The sequence below is a fragment of the Ochotona curzoniae genome, unplaced genomic scaffold (assembly GCF_017591425.1).
Source record: "Ochotona curzoniae isolate NIBS_2020 unplaced genomic scaffold, NIBS_Ocur_1.0 contig_1274, whole genome shotgun sequence".
NCBI lineage: Eukaryota > Metazoa > Chordata > Mammalia > Lagomorpha > Ochotonidae > Ochotona > Ochotona curzoniae.
The window spans coordinates 33,012,300-33,024,872 of record NW_024465023.1 but is presented as its reverse complement, the minus strand read 5'-3'; positions in this window follow the sequence as shown (position 1 = coordinate 33,024,872).

The following is a 12,573-nucleotide window of genomic DNA, read 5'->3' as shown; positions in this document are numbered from 1 at the left end:
CCCCAGATCTTCCTTTCCTTCTCTTGGGAGGATGCAGTTGGTTGAAGACAATAAGAAACAAACATAAATAATGAAAATGAAACGTCTCCAACAGCAATGATGTACCACATTCATGCTGTAGTAAGGTCGTTGTGCTATTCCCAGCTGCTGGGAACGGAGCCACATGGGTTCCAGGGGAAGCATTGGGACACTGACTCCCAAATACACGGGCAGATAGGCTAGAAAGAAAGACAAAGTATTCTGTTCAAGACTTTACAATGACCTGGAGGCAGTGTTGGTACTAACTGCACAGTATATTTGTAAAGAATCACAAGAGATAACACACGATCCAAGCCTTCCAAGAACAATTGGCTCTCAGGGGCATACCAGTTTCCCAAGCTAATGTGCATTTTTCACTTCATGTTAAGAAACTATAGATCTTAATACCGGACCTGGCTTTTTATCTCCTTATGGATAGAATAGTCAGATATAGATGGTTCCCAGATAGCTTCTGCTGGCTTGAGTGAAATTGACAATGCTTGAAGGCAAGTATTGGCACAGTACAAGATTGCTACTGCTATATGTTCCCTCTGAAGCCATAGATTTCATCAGAATGATGTGGGGCGGGAGAAGCTGGATGTTTGCAGAGGTTTTGCCATGTTTTCAATGGACTTTGAGCAGACTTGACTTTTTACTTTTGTCTGAAATGCTGCCTCACACATGTAGAAACATGCATACACACATACATACACATGCTTTCCTGAAGCTTCTGGCTTTATTGAGGCTAGGTCTGCCCTTCCCAGGCCTCACAAGCTCCCACCTCTTCCTGAGTCAGTGCATGTGACAATACATCAGTGTCAGAGTGCCAACTCATTTCCCCTGACCCATAACACCTTCCAGGATTCCCTTAAGCCAAAGCAAGTTCTTCATGGGAAGCCTTATAGCCCTGTCTCTGTGCAATTACTCAGTTTTGGCTCCTTCGTTTCTAAATTAATATCTCACGCGACCAGATAAGAAGATTTACTGAGAACAATTAATGATCATAGACAATCTTCACAACCTGGTGTGGCTGATACAATAAAAATGATCACTCCCATTTGATAGTCAATAAAGCTGAGGCTCTGAGAAGTGAAGAGTGGCATAGTTACTACGGAGAGGACACCAGACACGAACCTCGCCATCGGTTTGTCCCTTTCACTGTGTTTGGAAGGTGAGATGATGCAAGCTTTCTCTCTTCAACATTACCTTCATCCAGATTATCCTAGAGCCCTGCATTTTTTTTTCTAAAATAATGGAAATAGGACTTTTTAAATCTGAACAAAAGAATATTGAGTACAGCTTTTAGAACTTCGCAAGACACTTGTTATTTTCTCAGGACTATCATTTTCTATAGCCAATTTCAGGATTGCGTAACCAGAAGAGATCCTCTCAAGGTTATCTAGGGCAAGTTTATAAATGTAAAAACTGAAAATTAATGCTGATGAACAGTAAAATCTGTAAAAACACTAGTTGACTCCCTTTCCTTTTCCCCGTGCATGGAATAAAGCCTATACAGTCCACTTACAGGGAAGAATGCCATCAAACCTTCACAGCAGTTAATTGTGCCTTACCCGTAGCCTTTCAGGCTGCTGTTTTGTTAGGCTAGCGAACAAGCCAAGCAGTACCAGTTTAATTGTCAGCTTCAAATTGAACATTCCCTAATGAAGAACTACAAGCCATCAAGAAGGCTTGTGGTCAGGAACTAAACACTATGCAATCAACTTCCCTGGGACCTGTTTCTTCCGAGATCTGTTTGGAATCAGAGCTGCATGCCACAAAAAAAAAAAAAAAAACCAAAAAACAAATTTTTGCAGCTGTCAGGAGCCAGGACAGCTGTGAAAAGAGTGAGTTGGATTTGATTCTGCTCCCTGCACCACTCCGAAGCTCTGCCAGCACCAGTTATAAGAACCTTTCCAACCAATCAAATCCAAAGAGGTTGGTTGTGCTTTTCACAGGCCGGGGGGTCCTAGAAACTTGGCAGTTAACTACTTGTCCTTGTTTCAACACGTATCCTGAATGGTTCAATATGAGGTGGCAAGCATGAGACACTTGGGTTGTTTTTTACCGCTTCTTTTCTGCTCATCATTTCCCTAAGCTAATACAGTCAACAGCACCTTCTTTCTCAGCAGCACCCAGAATGGAAGAGGAATTTTATATTTGCAACATTCTCAGGTATGTGTTTCGGATTTCACAATCTGTACACATTTTCTTGTGCAGAATTGGTGGTGTCTTTTTGAGAAATTCAGTGCTGTAAAGGGCTAGGGAGGATGCCAAGCTACCTGGACAAACTATATAAATTGCCTGAAAGCAAGATCAAAATAAAAATGTGGGGATTGGCATTGTGGTACAAACTAGTAAATTAAGCCGGTAAGTGCAAGACAAGAATCCCAGGATGAGTCCTTGAGTACCAGCTGTTCTGCTTCCGATCCAGCTCCCTGCTAACACACCTGGGAAAGTAATGGGATGTAGCTTAACTGCTTGGACCTCTGACTCACTTAGAAGACCTGGATGAGGCCTGGCCAAATTCTGACAGTTGCATCCATTTTTAGGGGGTGAAGCAGCAAATGAAAGTTTCCTCTCTGCTTCTTCTTTCCTTTCTGTCACTTTCCCATTCTTTCTTTTTTAAGATTCATTTGTTTTTATTGAAAATGCAAATTTACAGAGAGGAGGATCTTCTGGTTCACTCCCCCAAATGGGTGCAGTGGCCAGAGCTGAGCTGATCCAAAACCAGAGCTAAAATTTTCTTCCAAACACCCACACGGATGCAGGAAACCAGGGCTTTGGCCCAGCCTCCTCTGCTTTCCCAGGCCACAAATAGGGAGCTGGATGGAAAGTCGAACAGCCATTTCACGAACCAGTGCCCATAAGGAATCCTGGCATTTGAAGAGGGAGGATTAGCCAATGAAGCCACTGCACAGGATCATATAACGCTCCTTTCCAAAGAGATAAATAAATCCTTAAAATATGAAAATGTGAGAGGCTGATGCTAGTTATAACTGATAATGCTGTCACCTGAAATGCTGGCATCTCCTGTCTTGGCTATTCCACTTCCGATGCAGCTCCCTGTTTATGGCTTGGGAAAGCAATGAAGGACGGCTCAAATCCTTGGGCCCCTGCACCCATATTGGAGACCTGGAAAAAGTTTCTGACTCCTGGCTTAGGATCAGCTCAGCGCTGGCAATTGTGGCCATTTGCAGAATGAATAAGCAAATGGCTTCTTCTCTGTTTCTCCCTCTGTGTATGTAACTGTTTTTCAGAAGAATAAAGAAATCTTTAAAATATGTTCATAGAGGACCCAACATGGTGGGTCCTCGCCTTGCAAGCATCAGGATCCTATGTGGGTGCCGGTTATAATCCTGGAGGCCTTGCTTCCCATCCAGCTCCCTGCTTGTGGCCTAGGAAAGCAGTCAAGGGCGGCCCAAAGCTTTGGGACTCTGCAACCCATGTGGGATACTGGGAAGAGGGTCTGGGCTCCTGGTTTCAGTTTGGCTCAGTTCCGGCCATTGCGGTCACTTAGAGAGTGGATCAGTGGATGGAAGATTTTTCTCTCTGTATCTCCTTTTGTCTGTGTATCTGACTTTGCAATAAAAATAAATAAATCTAATACAGAAAAATGTTCACAGAAAATGGAGCTAAAATGTGAGTTCATTTAATAAACAAAATGTGGAACATTTAAAAGGAATAATAATAATAATCAGGGGGTCAGTGTTGTTTTGTCGTAGTTAAGCTGCCACTTAAAATACACACAATATTGGAGTGCTAGTTTGAGTCCTGTCACCTCGACCAAAAATAAGATAGGGTTAAGTGTTATTATACTATAATCCCATAAGTGATTATTATATTGTGGATTGCTTCAGGAAGAGAAAATAGAAGTCATCTGCCAATGCTAAAGAATGGCTATAGGACCTTCCAAATTTAGATGATGATTGCCTTGAAACAAAGGAATGACTTTTAATGTCTTGTTAATGTTATGGGATTCTGTTATTTCTATGATCCTTATTGACCTCCACTGAAATTCCTAGATCAAATTAGCTACTTTTTGGACCAAATTAACTACTCATCTTGGCTTGTTGCCACTTGACATTTATTCACTAGATCAGTATGTGACTGCTGTATTCAACCCACACAGTTGGGTCAAAGCCTCCACTGGTTAATATTTACAAAAAAAAAAAAATACTTTGAAGATGAAATCTTTGTGAGGTAGAGAAAGCCCTGGTTATGGAAAGAAGAAAGACTTGTGAGGGCCTCCTTCTGGAACTGCCACCACAAAACAACACGATTTTCATGGTAGCTGATTGGCTGTACTTTCCTTTTGGTAAAATAATGAAAGCCAAAAAAAGATACTGTACTGTGCTTTGGGATTTTTCTGCAGTTCCAATGTTAAATGCCTAATTAGCCTGAGTGACAAATATTAGCTTCTTCATCTTTCTGGCCTTCAGTATTCACCCCTCTCACACCGTACCCCAGAGACAGCTCTTAGCAAACAAGTACCTCATATTATTAAGAAAGGCTTGCAAAACTTTACCTTGGCTGTGGTTGGCATTCTGTCTTTGTTAAAACACAAGAACATATTTGAAATTGAAAAAAGAAAAGAGATACAATGTTTCATTTACAAGTCCATGAACTGATTTTGTTGCGATCTTCTATTCTATTATTTTAGTACTGTGAAGGCCCTAATTAGATATGGAAGTTGTGGGGAAGAGAAGCTTATTTTGAACTTATTTTCCCTAGGCCTCCCCACCCACCCACCCAAAGGGAGTTGATGGGAAGTCTGTGCTTCTAATTTCAGAACAGGTATAACTGTGGCTAGCTCAGGATGCCCCTCTTTCCAGAAGCACCTTGCAAGAAGAAAGCTGTCACAATGCAAGCCAGCTTGGAATTGGCTTTGGGCTGTGGTGTTAATACAAGTCTGTATCTGGGAAAATCTCCAACCAAACCCATGACTTGCCTTACTTCCCTAAGCTGCCTCTTATGTGAGATGTAGGCCTCAATAAACCAAGCATCTGTGTATTTGTATCAGGATGCAAACAGCAGGGGAGAGATGATATTTCTTTAGCCTCTGGCTTTTGCTGTGTGTCCAAGATACTTGCTCTCATACTGTTAAAATTCAGTTGCCGGGCCCGGTGCGGTGGCGCAAGTGGTTAAAGGTCCTCGCCTTGCACGCCCGGGATCCCATATGGGCACTGGTTCTAATCCCAGCAGCCCCGCTTCCCTTCCAGCTCCCTGCCTGTAGCCTGGGAAAGCAGTCGAGGACAGCCCAAAGCTGCACCCCCGCGTGGGAGACCCGGAAGAGGCTCCTGGCTTCGGATCGGCATAGCATCAGCCGTTGCGCTCACTTGGGGAGTGAATCATGGGACGGAAGATCTTCCTCTCTGTCTCTCCTCTCTGTATATCCGCCTTTCCAATGAAAAAATAATAAAAATAAATCTTTAAAAAAAAAATTCAGTTGCCAACCTTACCTTAACCATAATCAGTTGAGACTCTTCAAATTATCTGATACCACAAGCTCCTTTGGCATGGCTTGAAGTCTTACATTGATTTGGACCCTTGACTTGTAGGCACTGGAAATCTGAACTGATTTTAAGGAGCCATGGGAACCTTAAACAGGTTAACAAGGCTTCCAAATGGACAACTTTCAGTTTAATCCAACGTGAACTTACTGAGCCAATGAAGGAAAGTCAGGAAAAAAAAAAAAAAAAGCAAGGGAATTTTAACCATACTGTATGCTTAGGAAACTTTCAGTAGTCGGAGATGAAGCCGGAGAGGGAAGTATTTGGGGACATAGCCACGGGAGCTTTGGATTCTGAGAGGAGTTCAGTTTACATTATAAAGTTAAGGGGGTACCATTAAACAGTTTTTCTGTTCTTTTTTTTCTCATGATCACGTAATTTTGTTACTTACAGAGAGACAGGAAGGAAGACAGACAGACAGACAGACAGAGAATCTCTATCTGTTGATTTACTTCTCAAATGGCTGCAACGGCTAGAGCTGGGCTAGGCCAAAGAAAACAGAAAGGAGCTTTTGCTGGGTCTCTCAGATGAGTTTCGGAACTCTAAACTGCTGCATTCCTGAGTCATTAGCAGGAAAGTAGATCATAAACGAAACAGAAAGTTCTGAAACTGGTACCATAAGGGATGCCATAGTTGCAAACAATTAATCAATACCCAATATGCCCAAATACCAACTGCCTAGAAAGAAGTTTTATGCAAGGAATCAAACTAAAATGCTCTGCCCAGTGACAGGAACGAAAGAGTGAAGATACAACTTATTGAAGGGGCGAAAATATTTCAAACTATACATATGGCAGGAGTTTAATATCTACAACATATAAGGAACTGAAAAAAAGTCAATAGCATATTAGCAGAAAACATGTAAAAATTGGTGAGGGGTGAGCATCTAGGATGCTTCCCTCCTGTGTGAGAGCATCTGGGTGAGGGTCCTAGTCCCTGTGCTGATTCCAGCTTCATGCTGTGCATATTCTGAGAGGAAGCAGAGGATGACTCCCATGCTTGAGCCCCTAATACTCACATGAGAGAACCAGATTCCTGCATGTTGACTTTAACCTAGCCTGGCTGTTGTTGCACTTATGGAGCAAACCAGCTCCTCTCTCTTTCAAAGGTGTGTGTGTGTGTGTGTGTGTGTGTGTGTGTGTGTGTGTGTTATACAGACATAGGTATATTTATGAGAAATATCAGGCCTTCGAGGAATGAACCAGTGTACAGAATATCTTTATGTCTCTCTCTGACTCTTCCAAAAAGGGTAAGTTCATTTGGGGGCAGAATTTTTTCAAATTGATGCATAGTTTTTTTTTCATAATACATACTTTCCATAAGATTGTTTTAAAGATACTTCACATATACAAAGAAATCTATAAATCTCGCACTCTATTTTGAATAACCAAAAATGAAACAGTGGGAGGATCACAGGTGCACTTTGAGTTTAACTGGTTTGAGCATACCCAGGTTCAGTAGCCCAAGAAATCCCATTCAAAATTTTTAAAAACATGAGCTTTTAAGTTAACCTCCACAGACTAAACAGTTACTCCTTTTCAGCTTTTACAATCATAATAATGTTCTCCATTTTAGAAATGGTAGTTGCTTCCCTGGATTGTGCTACAAAGACAAAACGAAAAAGGTACAAACCAATTGAGAAGAGATGGGAAGGATATAATAAACAATGAAATGCAAAAGAAATTCAAAATGTTTGTGTAAAATGGATAAGAGATAATCTTATTTTGGCACAAAAAATTTCAAGTCTACGTATAATCGTATGTTACGAGCACCTTTCCTATATGACTGATAGCAAAAAGGAAGTGTTTATAATCTACAAAAATGATGGCTAATATAATGTTTCGGTGATCATTTAATTTACATATTCTCCTGCAGGGTGAAAATGGAACCCATGTTCTTTTTTGCTTGATTTCTCTCCTGAAGTTGTACATTTGTCCATTCACTGTTTGAAGAAATTAGGTTAGCTGAGCCCAGGGAAATGAATTTCAAAGCTCCAAAAGAGGGTGCAGAAAGAAATAATAATGACAACTTAAATTATAGCATTTAATTAATGTTTTATTCCTGTAATCCTTTTTCACATAAATTATCATAATTGATTCCTGCAATAATTATATTGTAGTGAAGTTGAGGGCATTTATCCCTGCTATTCTATTTATTTTGACAACTCTCCCCACCTGTCTTTGTCCAGTTCTGTTAATGCTTCAAATCTCAGTTCAGTGGTCATTTTATCATGGAAATATTTGCTAACTAGCTGCCCCTAGCAAGTTTTCCTGTTACACATTCGGAGCATATGTGCTTATCATTGTTTCTATTACCATAAATGCAATTTGCTACAACTGAGAATGGTTGTTAAGTTTTGTGTATCTCTACAGACTGTTACTGACAAGCGGCTCCCTGAGCAACTACTATAAGCCTTAGACCTATTAGATTTGTACAGAGGGCACACAGACAATGATTAGTTCTGACCAATGAATAGGAGCAAAAAGAGATGTGCGTTATTTCCCAGGCAAAACAGTTAACAGGTAGGAGGATCTTCCGTATTCCTTTTCTCGGGGTGAAGACTCTGTGATGCTCTAGGGCACTAGTTCTCAAACTTGACTGCATGCTAGAATCATTTAGGAACTTTAAAAAAAAAAAAATCTGACAGCCCAGCTGCACTCCAGGCCCATTAAATCTCTGAAAATGGACACCGATTGCTTCAGTATTTTTAAATTCCTTAGGATATTCTACTGGGTAGTCCAAGTTGAAAACCATTGCTTAAGGATAGCGTCAAGATCTCTGGAACATCATGTGAAGAAATATTGTGTGCTGAGCATAAATATTTGTACTGGCTTTTCATGTAAGCAAAAAATAAATTTGTGTTAAATTACAGAAAAATGAAGGGTTTTTGTTGTTGTTGTTGTTGTAACAGCTAGTTTATGTACTCATCATTATATCTATGCTGGCCCCAAGATATTGATTTTTTATAGACACAGTTTACAAAATATTGGACAGTCACATCTACGATCTTATTCCTTATTGTGGCACTATAACCAAATTCCACAGACTAGAAAAGTTATGGAAACTATAATCAGGTTTTATCATATTTCTGGAGATTAGGAAGTCTACGATCAAGCTTTACTAGGCTCACATTCTCGGGGTAAGGGGGTTTTCAATCTCTGTGTCCAAGATGGCACCTGGATGCTCTATCCCCTGGAGGGGAGACCACCTTAGTCCTTACATAACAGAGAACAGAAAGACACAAAAGGAGATGAACTAGGGCCCTGCAGCGTGGCCTAGCAGCTAAAGTCCTCACCTTGCACGCACTGGGATCCCATATGCTGCACCAGTTCTAATCCCAGCAGCTCCACTTCCCATCCAGCTCCCTGCTTGTGGCCTGGGAAAGCAGTCGAGGACAGCCCAAAGCCTTGGGACCCTGCACCCATGTGGGAGACCCAGAAGAAGTTCCTTGGATCCTGGCTTCGGATCGGCATAGCATCGGTCATTGCACTCACTTGGGTAGTGAATCATCAGATGGAAGATCTTTCTATCTGTCTCTCCTCCTCTCTGTATATCTGACTTTCCAATAAAAATAAGTAACTTTAAAAAAAAAAGGAGATGAACTCCCTCCATCAGCGCCTTGTATTTACACACCTGCTTCCATCCCTAAGGACAGAGCCCTCATGACGCAATCATCTCCCAAAGGCCACGTCACTTAACACTACTGAGTCAGAGATTACATTTCAGGAAGAATTTAGAGGGGACAAAAGTATTCAAACTACGGCATCAATCCTTTAAAATATACACTGATTATTTATTTCAAAAATAATGTACCCAGTCGAATACTTACCAGGTACAATGCAGGGAGAGTATGTTCAGTTTCTTTTTTATAAAAGTGGAAACTAAAAAGAAGTTTGAGATAAAGGGACTTGTTCAAGTTCACTCAGCTAGTAAATGACTGACCTAGAGCAGTATAAAAACAATTCACCAATTCTGACCTCAAAATATTGCACAAGTCCTTGAAAAAACACAAATAAGAAAGGCAACTGGTTTAGAAGGAAGGGAAGAAAGAAGCGTTAAGTGAGGCCAACATGTGTGGTTAACTCATTCAAAATACCTTTTTAACAGCAATGCACTTCCCAACCAAAGAAATTAAAAAAAAAAAAAAGGGAAAAGGAAAAGGAAAAAGGAAAGGAAAGTCAAAACTATATATTCATTCATTCCCAGGAACACAGATACATTTATGATATTTTTATATATCAGAAATGTAATAAATACTTTTTGGACACCAATTATTTGTCAGATAGGAAAGATGAAACAAGCAAACAAACAAAAAAAGAACAACACGAAGCCTTGGCTGTTATATTCTGGGTGACTGGGTGGTGGATCCAGAACAAAAGCATCATGAGTTGTGATGGGCCTGGAAGTTTCCAAAGATAGCAAGATTTTGATAAGAGAGGGAGAAAAGGAAGAGAGGAAAGTTGTCTTGCAGAGAGAAAGTAATATGAGCAACAGCATGCCAAAGTTTTCAAAAACAAAGTTGAGTTTTCCTGGTCTAGACCAATGGCAGTAAGATGCACATTTCTGAAAAAAAAAAATACACATTTCTGAATGAAATTTGTTAAGTGAAAACAGCTTGTTTTGAGGAGAGAAATTAGGTGATAAACAAAAATGAGAGTGTTCTGGGGAGAGTAGTAGGAGAAATTCTAGACTCTATGTAACTGTATCATAAAATTTAAAAAAAAAGGGGGAAGAAGAATGAGAGCGGGGGATTCTGGCACTGAAATGAGTTACTGCAAGTGACAGTATGCTATATATTGTAAATCCAACTCAGACGTACACACATTCTTGCTCTTACTTGCTGTCAAAGATTTGATGGAATCATCACTGAGTTTCATCGTTGACTGGTGGTTGCTTCCATAAACCAAAGATGCACTCTTACTTAGGAATAATTTACTATCTCACTTTGTTATGAGAATTCTGGTCATTTAGAAAGGTCTGATCCAATAAATAAGTGACTTCCTTCATATTTAAGGTGAATTTCTCAGAGGAAATGAATTTGGGAAAAGGTATTTGTCTTCGATGAGTACCTATTTAAAGACAGATCAAGATGATCCCCTGAGATTAATACAATGCCTAGACCACAAAGTATGATTCTCACACTTAATTCTACATTGATTTCAACAGCAGGCCCTGCAGCTACATATATAGGAATGGAACTAGAGCAACATCATGGTATTCCACATACTGGGAGAAAATGTGTTACTAAGAGAGAAAAGGAAGGGGCTGGCACAATAGCCTTGTGTCTAAATCCTCAACTTGCATATGCCAGGATCCTATATGGGCTCTGGTTCATGTCCCAGCTGCTCCACTTCCCATCCAGCCCCGTGCTTATGGCCTGGGAAAGCAGTAGGGGATGGCCCAAGTCCTTGGACCCTGCACCCGTGTGAGTGACCAGGAAGAAGCTCCTAATTCCTGGCTTTGGATCAGCTCAACTCTGGCCATTGCAGCCACGTGTAGAGAGCACACAGAAGGTCTTTCTCTCTGTGTCTCCTCTCTGTATAACTGACTCTCCAATAAAAAATGAAATGAAATAAATCTCTGAAAGAGAGACAAAGAGAAAATGCAGAATAAAGGTCAAGGGAGAGAAAAAAGATAAGAAAAAGTAAAACTGATTAGTTGAGCTTACAGACTAGGATCAATGAGTGGGGAAAAAAAGACCTTGAAAACTTGCGATTGAGGAACACATCCCATTTTTTAAAATTTTTTGGTACAAAATACAGGTCAGACTCACTAATCTCAAAAGCTGATACTCTAGGGTCTTCACTATAGGCTGTGAATTTCTTGAGAGAATGTCTAGGACACAGTAGGTGCTCTGAAGACGAAAGCTATTCTTTGATAATTCCTGTGGATTTTGACAAGAACAAATAGACCTCACAGATGTTATAAAAGTTTTGTTCAGTAGTAAGGATAACATAAATTCTAGACTTCACTTTCTTTGGCTTCAGTCGTGATTAGGTCACTTAAAATCATGACAACTATTAAGTTTAATGATCTGAGACTTTATTTGCCTGTATGTAAGCAAATGGTAATAATAGGATGTTTCTAATATAATTGTGATTACATATTGCTTTGTAAATTTTTTTTTTTGCATAAAGCAGTTAGAACGGCCGAGCCCAAATTAAACACACTGTGTTGAGTCAAATCATGATATCCTCTTAGAAGCGTGGCAAGCACAATGAAGTAGGTAAGCAATATTATCTGCTATTTTAGTCTACCTCATATTCTATGGATCATAGACCCACCATTTAGTTACTCATTGATGAGATCCGTTGGTTCCCATCTGATAACAGAATCCAAATGCTTTAGCAATGCTTCTACTTTTGCGTCCACATCCCTGTTCTGTTTTACTGTCAGTGGTAGGAGCTACTCTCAGCAGATCTTCAGACAAGTTTTCTGAGCACACGTATAGTACACACAATTGCATTTTGGTGAGCATGGAAAAATGATGATTAAGAAACGGTAATGTAAGTTGAGAAACAAAGACACTATTGCTAACTAGCTCGTATTTGATCACTGTATTTGAATCTGCTTTAAAACCCCCACACAAGTTGATCAGCAATGAAAATAACCAGAGCTAGTGTTCAATGCAATTCTCTATTAGAATTTAATCGGTTCCTGTCTGTTGGAAAATACAGTTTGCTTTTATCATAACAATCCCACATTTATGTAAGTATACACAAAATTGAATTATCTTTCTAAAGATAATTTGAAGTCACAAATTATAGAAGCAAAAGATGTGAACCATTGGGTAAAGTATAAAAATTCAAGCTAATAGCTCTCTATTTTCCAAAGTATACTAAAATAGTCTCTCTTCTTTTGGTTAATTTACATTTCAACTCAGCATTGATTAATGATATTATAAGTAGTGTGCTGATTTGAATTAGAGCACAAGTAGGCAAATAGGACATTTTCCCAGGGGGTTGTGAGATATGTCATATTTCTCTGATGGAGAAGAATATAGAGGAAGACTATAGCAAGGGATTGTGGAACTCCACCAAAATGT